Raw genomic sequence first — 12,570 nt, forward strand, 5'->3', positions numbered from 1 at the left:
AGAACTCTACAATTCTAGGAATTGTAGTTTATTGTGGCACAGAGAAGGCTAAATGTCTCACAAAACTGCTGTTCCCAGAATTCCATAGCACTGAGCCATGGTGGCACAGTGGTAAATGCCTGTACTGCAGCCACTCACTCGCAAACCATAAGGTTGCGAGTTCAATCCCAGCCAAGGGGCTCAAGCACAACTCAGGCTTGCATCCTTCCGAGGAGGTCACTGAGTACCCAGATTGTTGGGGGCAATTAGCTTACACTTTGTAAACCGCTTAGAGAGTGATAAGCGGTATAGAAATGTACTTGCTATTGCTATTGCTATTAAAGTGGTGTCAGACAGAATTATTTTGGTGATGTATTTAGAATTCGTTGCTACAGAATGAGTAAGTTACTTCCCTGTACTACAGCACTTGAGTTTTCCAGCAGAGAATGTTAAGGATGTTAAAAAACTACAAATTCCAGGATTCTATAGGTATAGGATGTATTGCGGCATTAGTGTGGTATCAGACTGTTGCAACTGTCTGGATAGACCTCTAGTGATCTGGGAACTGCCTTCCTGTTCTACCCACCCTGTCTTTTAAAGGTAAAATTAGAACATTGTGGAGGCTGCCCAGAAAATTGGGGATAGGACAAAACAACAGGATTTCCAAATAATCAGTCGTTTCCCAGGTTCTGTTTGCCTGGGGCAAATTAGTTCTGTATGAATTATAGCTCTCCTCTGTGTAGTTGCTGTCACCGGTTTTGCTGGCTGGTTTTTTAGATCTGGTGTAATGATTGCACACACCTTGTGAACTTTCTTCTTCTGAATCAGCAAGGTGTGATCTTTATTTCCCTTCATTAATTCTCATACAGAAGCATGCCTCAGCATGAAAACTGGCTCATTTTCATAATGCAGCCATGAATTGTGCAACAGAAACAAGGATTTGTGTGAGAAATCCTTGTGTGACAGCTGCAAAAGAATACAAGTGGATATCTCATAAGAATAAATCAAAGTGGACTTTCATTTAAAATAATAATATAATTACCATTGTTTACATTACATAAAATTCAGCTGAAACTAGATACCGTGCAACCTGTATGTCTTGCACATCCAGCTCTAAAGCCGTCTGATATGCCTGATTAGAGTAGTTTCACTGAATCAAATGCTGTATGGTAAATCCTATTTATTTAACGGGTCCAGTGTGGTATAGTGGTTTGAGCACTGTTCTATAGCGCTGGAGACCAGGGTTTGAATCTCACTGGGAAACCCAGTGGGTGACCTTGGTCAAGTCACATTCTCTCAGCCTCAGAGGATAACAATGGCAGAAACCTGCCAAGAAAACCCTGTGATAGGTGGCCATAAGTCCAAAAGGACTTGAAGGCACACAGCAGCAACATCAGTTCACATTACTAAGTGGAGTGAGGCCCTAGTTTGCATATGCAGGAAAATAGAAGGCTGTTGTTGTCTTGTACCGTCACATTGTTTTGATGGTGGCCCTATCACAATGTTTTCTTCGCAAGATTTGTTCAGAGGGGGTTTGCCTTCCACTGAGGCTGAGAAAGTGTGACTTGCCCAAAATCACCCAGGGGTTTCCACAGTTGGGCAAGGATTCAAACCCTGGTCTCCAGAGTTCTAGTCAACACTCAAACCTTCTTGATGATATTGGCTGAGCTTGGAAAAATTACTGTTTTAGACTACAATTCCTACAATTTAACAGCCACTCCAACTTGGTGCTGTGCTAGGATGGACTACATCATTTCAGACAATTTTTGAAAAAATGTTCTTCTGGGAAAAAAATGAAAAAGAACAAGAAATCAACAAAAAGAAATCTAGCAGAGCAGGAAGGAGGAGAAGCTAAAACCTTTTCCCCAATATGCTAGATTTCATGTGAAGGGGTGTTCATACACACAGGCTCAGTATTAACACCAGGCAGCTGCCTGGGCAACAGTGCTCTGAAAGAGGCCACTTACAACATTTCACACATGAAAACTGTCACACATATGGCCAATGTACAGTACAATGTTGTCAAGATGGCAAAATCTATTAATGAGGGAGAACAGACAAGCTGAGAGGCTACAGCAGCTTGCTTTTGGCTGAGCCTACAGGGAGATGAACAGTGCTGTACACTCCTCTCTTCCCCATGAATGCAAGCAACTTTTGTATTTTGAACTCAATTTGCACCAATGGGAGTAAGATGAGTACAAAGAGAGAATGCGGGAGGAGAAGAGAGAAACTGTGATGTTTTAAAAGGAGCTGAAAAGTGGGATGACAGAGGATTAATTAGGACTGCCAAATCAGAACAGATGGAGAATGTTGGATGAGTAAAGTTGGCTGGTTTAATCTTCATGAAGTGAAGATGATTTCAAAAGCCCAGTTCTTAGCAATACACTTTTCTCCTGCTATGCACCTTAAATGCAATATCAAACACACGCAGAGCAAACCACTGGGAGTCCCAGAACTTGCAGTGGTATTATTTGCTTTTCTCACAATGTTTTGTTTGTATCCTTTAAGTGGAAGAATGAGATGCGCATGCAACATCATGCTAAATTCATGGATAACAACACTGTGCGGTAATTTACCAGGAAACAAAATAATGAGGGAGAGATGACCTTTTAACTGTTTTGCAAATCAAAAGAGCTTGTTCTCTGTTCATGACCTCACCACTGCAGATTCTGGTTGCTGACTTATGAATGAAAGCCCATTTCAAATGTCAAGTGTTAAAATGCATGTCTAGGTCTTTTCAGAGATTTCCCAGTGTTTAATCTCTTTCATCTGAAATGAAAGTGCTGCAGACTGGCATCAGGAAGAAACACCAGGAAAACAACAACAAAAGGAGTAAGAAGAAAAGGAAAAGAAACCCATCTTTATTTCCCAAGAGACAAATGATCTAAGCATGGTGTGGGGAATGCAGATCCAAAGAAGTCATCCAATAATGGTAGAACTTGAGAGTCAAACAACAAAATGGGCTAGCTATGGATTCAGAATAGATAAAACACATTTCTTATCAGAAGAGCAATAGCTAAATTATGGGACTCATTGCCACAAGATGTGGTGGCGGCTATCTTTTTAGAAAGTGTTAAACAAAGCTCATGGAAAGATGCTTCTCTGGACTACAACTAGCCAGCATAGCCAGTACAGCTAGAATCTCCTATCCAATATAACCACTGGCCAAAATGGCTGATTCTGGAAGCTGTAGGTTAAAAAATAACTTTTCAAACTCTGGCTTTAGAAGAGGGGGATTACTGGCTGATCCACTACCCCAGCCCAAGACATTTTATTGTCTGAGGCAAAGGGTAAGATGGCATTCTCGAATCCAAAATAATAATTTTTCCAAGACTCAAGAAAAGTTCGTGAGAGGTTATACTACTTGGGTAAAATCTCCAGATGAGGCTGCTAAAACCAGCACAGTATTATTTCTAGCTTTTAACAGATGATGGCTGTTAAAAACTTTTCTGTCACACTTAATTCAAGATCAATGCAACCAAGATATATTTTAAAAAAGCGGTTGTTGTTTGCCTTTTTTATTCTCACTTATGGCAACCCTAAGGTGAACTTATCACATGGTTTCTGAGGCTGAGAGTGTGTGACTTGCCCCAGTGGATTTCCAAGGCTGAGTAGGGATTCAAACTCTGGTCTCTAGAGTGATAGTCCAATGCTCAAACCATTATGCAACACTCTCTCTCTTTCACAAGCAACCTGTCTGGGAAATAGCTGGCTCATTTAAAGGGGGAACATTATAAAATCACTCTGTTAATATTCATTCAAATGAATAGCTGTCTCCAGTAAAGTCTAGCCTTTGGCATCTCTATGGGAATATTATTGTAAATTATTGTACTGCTGACAATACCCCACCCCATATATGAAAATATAACAAGCTGGTATGACTGGTTATCCATCCTTTGGGAGACTATAGGTAGGAGTTGCAAACCAAAAGAGATTTCCAAACTCTGATGCCTTCCTTGCCACAATAAAGGTGGCCTATATTTTCTCCTCATGTTGTAAAATACCACTTACTATTTATTTAATACAACTCTTTCCAATGTATCAACTGTGACTCATCCCACTTATTCACTGTCTAAGCCGCACAGTCATACACTTGTTTACCAAGAAGTCCTATTGAGTTCAGTGGAGTAAAGTAGGCATGCACAGGATCTCAAGTTGGGGAACCTGGAACCCTCTGGATGCTGCTGCACTTCCACTCTGATCAACCCTCAGTGGTAATCCATTGGCAATGCTGGATGGAGCTGACCAGCCAGCATGGCCAATGCAGTGGATGTCCAATGGTGTCTGGAAGCACAGATTCCACCCTGGCCTCAGAAACAGATTAGACACAAAGTGTTGTGACTCCCAAGTGCAGTATTTTTAAAAATTATTTTTGAAAATGTATTTCTGTTAACAGTGATGTGCAAGTAGTGGCACTAGTCTTTTCCTTTCACACAGGGAAGCTTACCTTCCGGGGTTAATATATGCTTTGGAGGGGCAGGGAGACCATGACAGGGAGAGAGTCTATGCTCAGAGAGGAAAGATAGGGTGTTGTCTTACACGTTACACCGAGCAAGACCACAGGCCCATCTAGCTCAGTCAATGGCTCTCCAAGGTTTCAGCCTTTCGTGGAGACAATGGGGACTGAAGGTAGGACTTTCTCCATGCCAAATAGGTGATCAACTACTGAATTACATCTATCCCTTAACCTTTCCTTTTGCATCCTAGTCATGATGAAAAATGCAATATCTATTAACAATTAAAAGATAACCTAACTACAAGTGTACCTACACTGCACAATTGCAGCAATCTGATCCCACTTTAACTGCCTTGGCTTTAACTGCCTTGCGATTATAGCACGGTGGGGGCACACAGAATTCACTATTGGACTCCTCTGGATTATAGGCCTAAAGCTTTCTGGCTGTTGTGTGCCTTCAAATCATTTCTGGTTTATGGTGACCCTAAGACAAAACTATCACAAGATTTTATTTGCAAGATTTGTTCAGAGGGTATTTGGTTTTGCCTCCCTCTGAGGATGAGATGGTGTGACTTCCCTTGACCTGATTCAAATCCTGATCTCTAGATTGGAGTCCAGTTCTCAAACCACTACACTATGCTGACTCACTAAAACTACTTATTCCTGAATTCCATAGGCCAGACCCATCATACTTAAAGTGGTATCAAAGTGATTTAACTGTGTAGTGTGGATAGAGCCACATAGTGCTTCATTTAGCCTCAGGTCTAATTTGGTCTGTACAATATAAATTTTGACTCTAGCATAGAACCAAACTTGTGCAAAGCTTCTAGTTCATCCTTTATCCCCCTGGCAAGCAACAAGAATAGTTGTTCACTGCCCCTATTATTTCTCTGCTGACACCCCCTTCCCAAAATCTGGAATCCAAACTGCAGTGGTAAGACAAACACACAGCATTTTCTTATTCAAGAGCGTTTCTTTTCCCCCTTGTGACCTTGGAAAACCTCCTTCTCAGCAGCCATGCAAATGTAAACTGATTCCAGCTGCAAGCAAAAAGCCTGAAGAATACACTTAAAGAGCATGACTGTCACCTGAGAATCCGCTGTTTAATTATGCAAGAATCTCAGTTATGCCCTGCCAAAGCATCAGTGTCAAAAAGGTCTAGAACATTATCTCTGCAGGAAATTAAAGTAAATATAACAATCCCACAGCCAAGGAAAACCTTGCAATAGTAGTTACAACACCGGCAACATTTTAAAATAGGAAATTCTTTATGGGTGAGCCCCCCCCCCCACCTTATTTTCAGCACAAGCTGCCTGCAATCATATCCATAGCTATGCATGCTTAAGTCCCCCTGACTTCAGTAGAATTTAAACATGCATGGACCGTAAAATAATCCTTATGACACCAGGGTAAACTATATGTGTGCTGAGTGCCTGATCTTCTTTCTGCGAGCAACACAGCATGTGTGGATTACATGAAAGACCATTAAGTCTGCAACTGGCCATGTTTGAAATGGTGCTGTGGATTCAGAACATACGAGGTGAGAGAGCAGTGAGTTTGCTGGTTAGGTCTATTGCTAAAGAACCACAATCGCTTACATTCTACTGTCAAATAGTTGCTTTCAATTTCTAGGGCAGTACAGCAAAACAAAGGATTCAGGTTTAACTAGCTGTCACCAGGAGAATATTAAAGGCTTATCTGATAATGCTGCAGTCACAAATGGAATAAGAGAAGAATCAGTTTCAGGGATTAATTTTTAACCTGCGGCTTATTGGAAGAAGGCTGTCTGGAATCTGATTCAGAAATTAGTTTTAGTCCTAAACCCAGAGTATCCTGTATCATGCACTAGTCCTTTAACTGCATTTTTGTCCTGCAATGTTTGAGCTTCCAAACAGGCATCCTATACAGCTAGATTAGACAGAGATAGAGCAGATTACAGGTGCCTTCCCCATTCATTTTCTTGGATTACAACTCCCACATCTTGCAGTCATTGCTAGGGATGATAGAGATTATAGTCCAGCACATCCAAAGGGTGACAGGTTAGGGAAAACTTCCAAGTCATAAAATATGTTTTTGTGAATGGCAGAGCTACCCAGAACAAATCAACAAATTGTAATACTATACAATACCTTTCCATTTCTCCAGAAGCAGAGCTTTTTAAGTTGGTTTATAAACATATATATTAGCTGAAGCTGGAAGGACTGTTGGATAGTCAGTGTTAAGGGGCAATGCAAAGTGAGCCTTCAGATGTGGAAAGGTGACTGCCAGGACTTATGTTTTCTGAAGCAAAGCATGTTAAGGAAAACATTGTGCAAGAAGGAAACACATGCACACACCCTGAACTGCATATACCTGATCATATGCACAGGGTGAATGGTTTTATATTTCAGTTCAGCTAGTGCATCTGAAATTCTTTAAAGTGACTTTGCCATGGTGGCAAACATGTCTTCCTAGTCTTCTTCTGATTTATTGAATGCAGTCCCCATTCTGGTCAGTTTGATCCAAGGTATAGGAACTCTTTTACTATTTCTGTGTCCTCATTGTCTAGGCTGAACTCCTGAAGATCTTCTGTGGTCATTATTTATGTTTTCTTTATGTTCAGCAGTAAACCTGCCTTTTGCACTTTCTTCTTTGACCTTCCTTAGTAATTGTTCCAAGTCTATGATGTTTTTTGCTAGTAGTATGGTGTCATCTGTATTCTGCATATATTGGATTGTTGATGTTCCTTCCTCCTATCTTCACTCATTCTTCTTCTGAGTCTAAACCTACTGAGCTTAAATTTCAGGTGGATTGGTATGGGATCAAGAACAATTTGGTACTTGAAATATCTACATAAGTCCTGAGCAGTTTTAGCTTTGTCTGTTAACGCAATTGTCATGGTTGAAATAAGATTTGTTTCCCAGTGCATTTGGCTTCTGTATGGGGAATAGGGTGAGAATAATCTGTGTCAGACAGCAACATATCTTGGTGCAAGCCTTGTAGAGGCGGCTGGCTCTCTATTACTTGTCAGTCAAGGTATTTAAAATTGTAGCTGATGCCCCATCAAGAGGAACATATTTGCACATAGGGAGGTGATATGCAGTACATAAAAGAGGTCCTATATCTTTAATTTCCCAAAAGGCTGTATGGCCCATAAGTAAAACAAAAAATCAGATTGGGATACAGGTTGGGTCTCTCTTCTCTGAAATCCAACATCCTCCAAAATCCAAAATTACCCAGATGTGTGGCTGAAATAGTGACACCTTTGCTTTCTGATGGTTCAGTGTATAGAAAAAAAATTTCATGCACAAAATTATTAAAAATATTATGCATAAAATTACCTTCAGGCTATGTGCATAAGGAGTATATGAACATAAATGAACTTTATGTTTAGACTTAGGTTCCATTGCCAAGATATTGTATCTCATTACGTATATGAAAAAATCTGAAATACAAAACACTTCTGATTTCAAAAATTTCAGATAAGGAAGAGTCAACCTGTAATGACTTTATTTTAAAATATTAAAAAGCATTTTTTAAAAAAGTAATTCAGGCTGGGCCTGACAAATCTTAATGGAGTCAAAGGCTCACTCATAAATATACTATCGGTAGTCTCATTTTAGATTTCCAACTTTTCAGAATAATAGCTGTACTTGCTGAAGTGATGTGCTCTACATAACTTCTAAAGGCACAAGATCCTTATCTTTTGTATCTGGCCATACCATTTCCAGTAAGTGTTACTGGTGTAAAACAGATTATTGAGCAGTTGTATTAAATGACAAATAAATAACCAGAGCCCCAGTTCATGTAAGGCTACACAACCTTTCTAAGGGGAAAATTATTCAGCTGATATAGCTTCAAGAGAAATTGTCATCTTCATGTCACTTTTTGAATAAAAACAGTGACAATTCTGAGTAACTCTTCTGCAGGGTTATATAGCCTAGAATATATATGGGACTGGACATACAGTATTTTTGAGATTTAAGGTACTTGTCCACTGTGAATACTTTGCTGTATATTACTGGATTGTGCTGCCACCCTTGTTTGTAGCTTAATACAGTATTAAGTCACACAACACTCAAGATAAAAGGCAGAGCTCCGGTGCCACAAACAAACTACAATTCCCACAATTAGCATTGAGCCATGACAGCTAAAGTTAAACCCAATTATTTCTGCAATGTGGATGCAACTTGTTTCCCACAATACTCTTATAGCTCTATATTCCACTTTAACTGCCATGGCAACATTTGTAGTTTAGTAAGGCCCAAGAGCTTTCTGGTGGAGAATTCTAGATGCTCCTCTAAACTGCAAGTCCCAGCATTCCATACAATGCCATGGCAGTTAAAGTGGAATATAACACTATAACAGTATAGTATAGGGTCTCTCTCCCTCTCTTTCTCACCCACACACACACATAGCTAAATGGGATCTGCCACCCATAACCCAATGACATCTCCCTGCCTTTTGTTCCAATGTCCCTTTTCTTCTCTGGACTCTTTCTCTCTGGAGGCTTGCTCTCAGTGGGCAGGTTTTTGCCAGAGCACAAGCAGAGGCAGAAGAAGGGAAAACTGCAGGGGCAGTGTTGTTTGTGCTTGGTGTGCGTGTACACACTGGCTCAACAGAGTGATAAAGGTGGGGCTGGAAGCCAAGGTGGACAAACATGGCCCCAAAGTGAGATCTCCCCAGCCTTTGCATCTTGATGGCTTTCTAAGCTGATCTGAGAGCATTTACAAAGAGCAGGGTAATAAAATACTACTACTACTGATGATGATGTCCCAGCCTGATCTCCTGCTACCAATGCCTTGTAAGTATTCAAATTACATGAAGGTCGGGGAGGGGGCAGTGGTGTCATTAAGGTTGGTGTCATCCCACTGTGGTAACTCATGTTGTCACACCCCCCCCCCCCCCCCCTTAGCGCCAGCAGGTCCATGGTCCTTCAGGAGTAGCTCATGCTGCTAGGGCACAGAAAGGCTCTGGTCTACTTGCTGCTGACGGCTGGTGGAGTAGACCACCTAAAAGGGACTGTGTGTTATGGGTTGTTCTTGTCTACCCACCTTGTTTGCAACTCCCACATCCCAATGGGGTCCAGGTGCCATTTGGTTACGTGAGATGCCTACAAGAGTTTGTTGTGGGATGGCGAAAGCATCCCAGGTGGCCTCCTTGCTCCGTCTGGATGGGTGAACTGGGTCCTTCCCAGGACCTTCAGGAAAGTCACCATGGTACACTCCACACTGGAAGGTAGACATCTCCTCTGAGGTGTCATCCAGTGTGGTCTGCACCCCCCAGAAATGTCCCTGGGTTGTGGGGGAAAGGGACAAGGCCAAGCTTCTACACAAAACCTGAGTTCTGGCAGACAGCAGTTGCTGCCCTGGTTGGCAAGAATGCCTTCATTGTTCTGTGTTCTTTGTTGTGTGCCTTCAAGTTGTTTCCGGTTTATGGTGACCCTAAGGCAAACCTATCATGGGGTTTTCTTGGCAAGTTTCTTCAGAGAGGGGGTTGCCATGGCCATTCTCTAAGGCTGAGAATATGTGAGTTACCCAGTGGGTTTAATGGCCAAGCTGGGATTCGAACCCTTGTCTCCAGAGTCATAGCCCAGCACTCAAACCACTAAGCCACGCTGGCTCCCATGTGTTCACAGGGATCCCCAAAGCACTGCGTTAACTGAACCATCAATAACTTGGCCCTGTTCCCACCCATCCATACTTGCCTCTGGTCCTTTAAGAAAACCTTGATCTTCAGGCATCAGAAGTTTATAATCTTCAATTTTGTGCCGTGAAAGTCTTTTCCGGAGATTAAGATACTATTAATTACACCAAAGCAGCAGAGGCAATCTTTCCCTGATCAGCTGGTAATTGTATTCCCAAGGCCGTCAGTTCATTAACATTAATTGTGACAAAAGAGTTTGTTCTCATACCAAAGGAATGAGGGATGAGCTTCATTACAGGGGAAAACGCTCCCTCCTCCTTTAAAACAAACAAACAAGGTTTAACATATTATGAGAATTCAAAGCACTTAAAGACATAGGGCAGATTACTGTTTTGTTATATATTATCTGTGTGACAATTAAGCAGCCAGAAGACAACACATATAATCCTTGCAACCTATTAGAAAGCAAATAGCAGGATGGGAACAACGTCCCAGTAAATCTCTTTTCTTCCCGGAGGCATGTTCTGCATTCCATCCGCAATTTTTAAAAGCCTATTGTTAAAATTTGTGCCAAGCATAATGTATCTATGAGACTCTTTTATAATTTTCTGAATGTTTGACGTGTCTAATACTTTATCAGTACGCCTTTTAAAAATATCAAGAGCAGATTTCCAAGGCTGAGGGGAGAACTGAACCGTGGCCTCGGGAGCTGTAGTCCAACGCTTCGCCATGCCATTTATGAGCCACTAAGGTGTGACAGTGGTTCCCAGACTTTGGTCCTCCGGGTGTTTCGGACTTCAGCTCCCAGAAGCCCTAGCCAGCTTGGACAACAGCCAGGAACTCTGGGGCCTGAAGTTGTTGTTATATTTACTTATATCCCACCCTTCTCCCAGGACTGGGGCTCCAGGCGGCTTACAACATTAAAAAAAACACATACAAAATTAGTGCATTAAAAACAGAATTAAATTACTATAATGATTAGAACAGATTACAGCTGCATTGGTTTGGAAAATCAGTTTTAAATCGGTTTAAAATATGCATCTGAGGATCTCAGGTCTCAGATCTGCCAAAAGTCATGCTACCAGCTTCTTTCTTTCTGTGAGTCTCAAAGGTGCTACAAGACAATTAAGTCCGAAAGATGCTACAAGATCCCTTAGACTCAAAGATGCTACAAGATCCCTGGGCCTGAAAGATGCTACAAGATCCCTGAGTCTGAAAGGTGCTACAAGATCCCTTAGATTCAGAGGTGCCACAAGATCCCTCAGTTTCTGAGGTGCTACAGAATGAGTCTCAAAGGTGCAAGAGGATTCCTTAGCCTCAGCAGTGCTACAAGATCCCTCAGCCTCAAAAGAGCTACAAGATCCCTTAGCCTCAAAAGAGCTACAAGATCCCTCAGCCTCAAAAGGCATCACAAGATCTCTCATCCTGAAAGGTGCCACAAGATCCTTGAATCTGAAAGGTGCTGTGAGATCCCTAAGTCTCAGAGGCGACACAAGATCCTTTAGCCTCAGAAGTGCCACAAGATCCCTTTGCGCACCGATTTCCCCCAGAGCAAAACCACGGCTAGGTCTTAAAGGAACCCCAACACAAACTTTAGCCCCCCTCAATTCATCGCCCGCCCGCTTTGGGCTCCTTTCTTTCCCCTTTCTCCCTCTCAGCCAATGAGAGGCCGCGTGGCGCAAGAGGCGGGCAGAAAGGCAGGCGCCTGGCCCAATCAGGCCGCTGTTGTGTGTTTTCCCTCCGTTGGCCCCGCCCCCTCCCTCTCGGAGGAGGAGAAAGCCGAGAGGGGCGGCAATGCGAAGGAGCCTGGCGTCCGCCTGGGCAGCAGCCGAGCGAAGCGCTGAGCGGCGAATGAATCAGGGAGGCTTGGGGCGGCGGAGGAAGCGGCGGAGGGACACTCGGGCAGGTGAAGCGGAAGGGTCAAGAGCGCTGCTCCCGAGGTAAAGGTTTATTGAGAGAGTGAGTGAGCGAGCGAAAGAAAGAAGGGCGCGTTGGGAATCGGGCGGGAGTCCGCACTCAGGTCTCGAGGGGCGGCTGTGCGCATGCGCCCGGGCAGACTGACGGTTGGGGGGGGCTGCTGCTGCTGTTAGTTCTGGCGGCGCGTGACGGTTGGGACGTTGCCTCATTTGGGGCTGGCAGCGAGGGAGGCAGGCAGGTGGCTCTGAGGCTCCGACCCTCTCTCCCCCCTTGGTCCAGAACACACTGCAGACACGCATTGTGGCACCAGGGCTGCGTCCACACTGGGGAAGTAACCCGGTTTGGCACCGCTTTTAACTCCTTTTCTGGCTGAAGGCTGTGGAATTCTGGGAGCTCCGCTCTGGGCCCCACAACATACTCCAACTCCCAGAATTCCATAGCCTTCAGCCAGAAAAGGAGTTAAAGCATGAGCTTTCCTAGACATCACTCTAATTCCTCAGATACATTTGGTGGAGTGGAAGCCAGGCACAGACATATATTTGCCATTGTGAGTGTTTGAATTGACATCCTCACATACCAGTGGCATATATATA

At 43.0% G+C, this 12,570-nt stretch overlaps 1 protein-coding gene across 5 annotated transcripts in view; it reads left to right on the top strand.

Moving 5' to 3' along the window:
• Positions 1-11,838: 11,838 nt before the first annotated feature.
• MPP7 (membrane palmitoylated protein 7) overlaps positions 11,839-12,570 on the top strand; it is a 110,933-nt gene continuing 110,201 nt past the window's right edge. For 3 of the 5 annotated variants that reach the window (XR_006104730.1, XM_042476136.1, XM_042476139.1), the window contains exon 1: positions 11,854-12,000. The gene's annotated coding sequence lies outside the window, so the exon portion shown is untranslated. Of the gene's footprint in view, positions 12,001-12,570 lie in introns of all 5 variants that reach the window. The other 2 variants (XM_042476137.1, XM_042476138.1) reach the window with 2 other exon arrangements.

Source organism: Sceloporus undulatus, chromosome 6, assembly GCF_019175285.1.
Source record: "Sceloporus undulatus isolate JIND9_A2432 ecotype Alabama chromosome 6, SceUnd_v1.1, whole genome shotgun sequence".
In the NCBI taxonomy this organism is placed as follows: Eukaryota; Metazoa; Chordata; class Lepidosauria; order Squamata; family Phrynosomatidae; genus Sceloporus; species Sceloporus undulatus.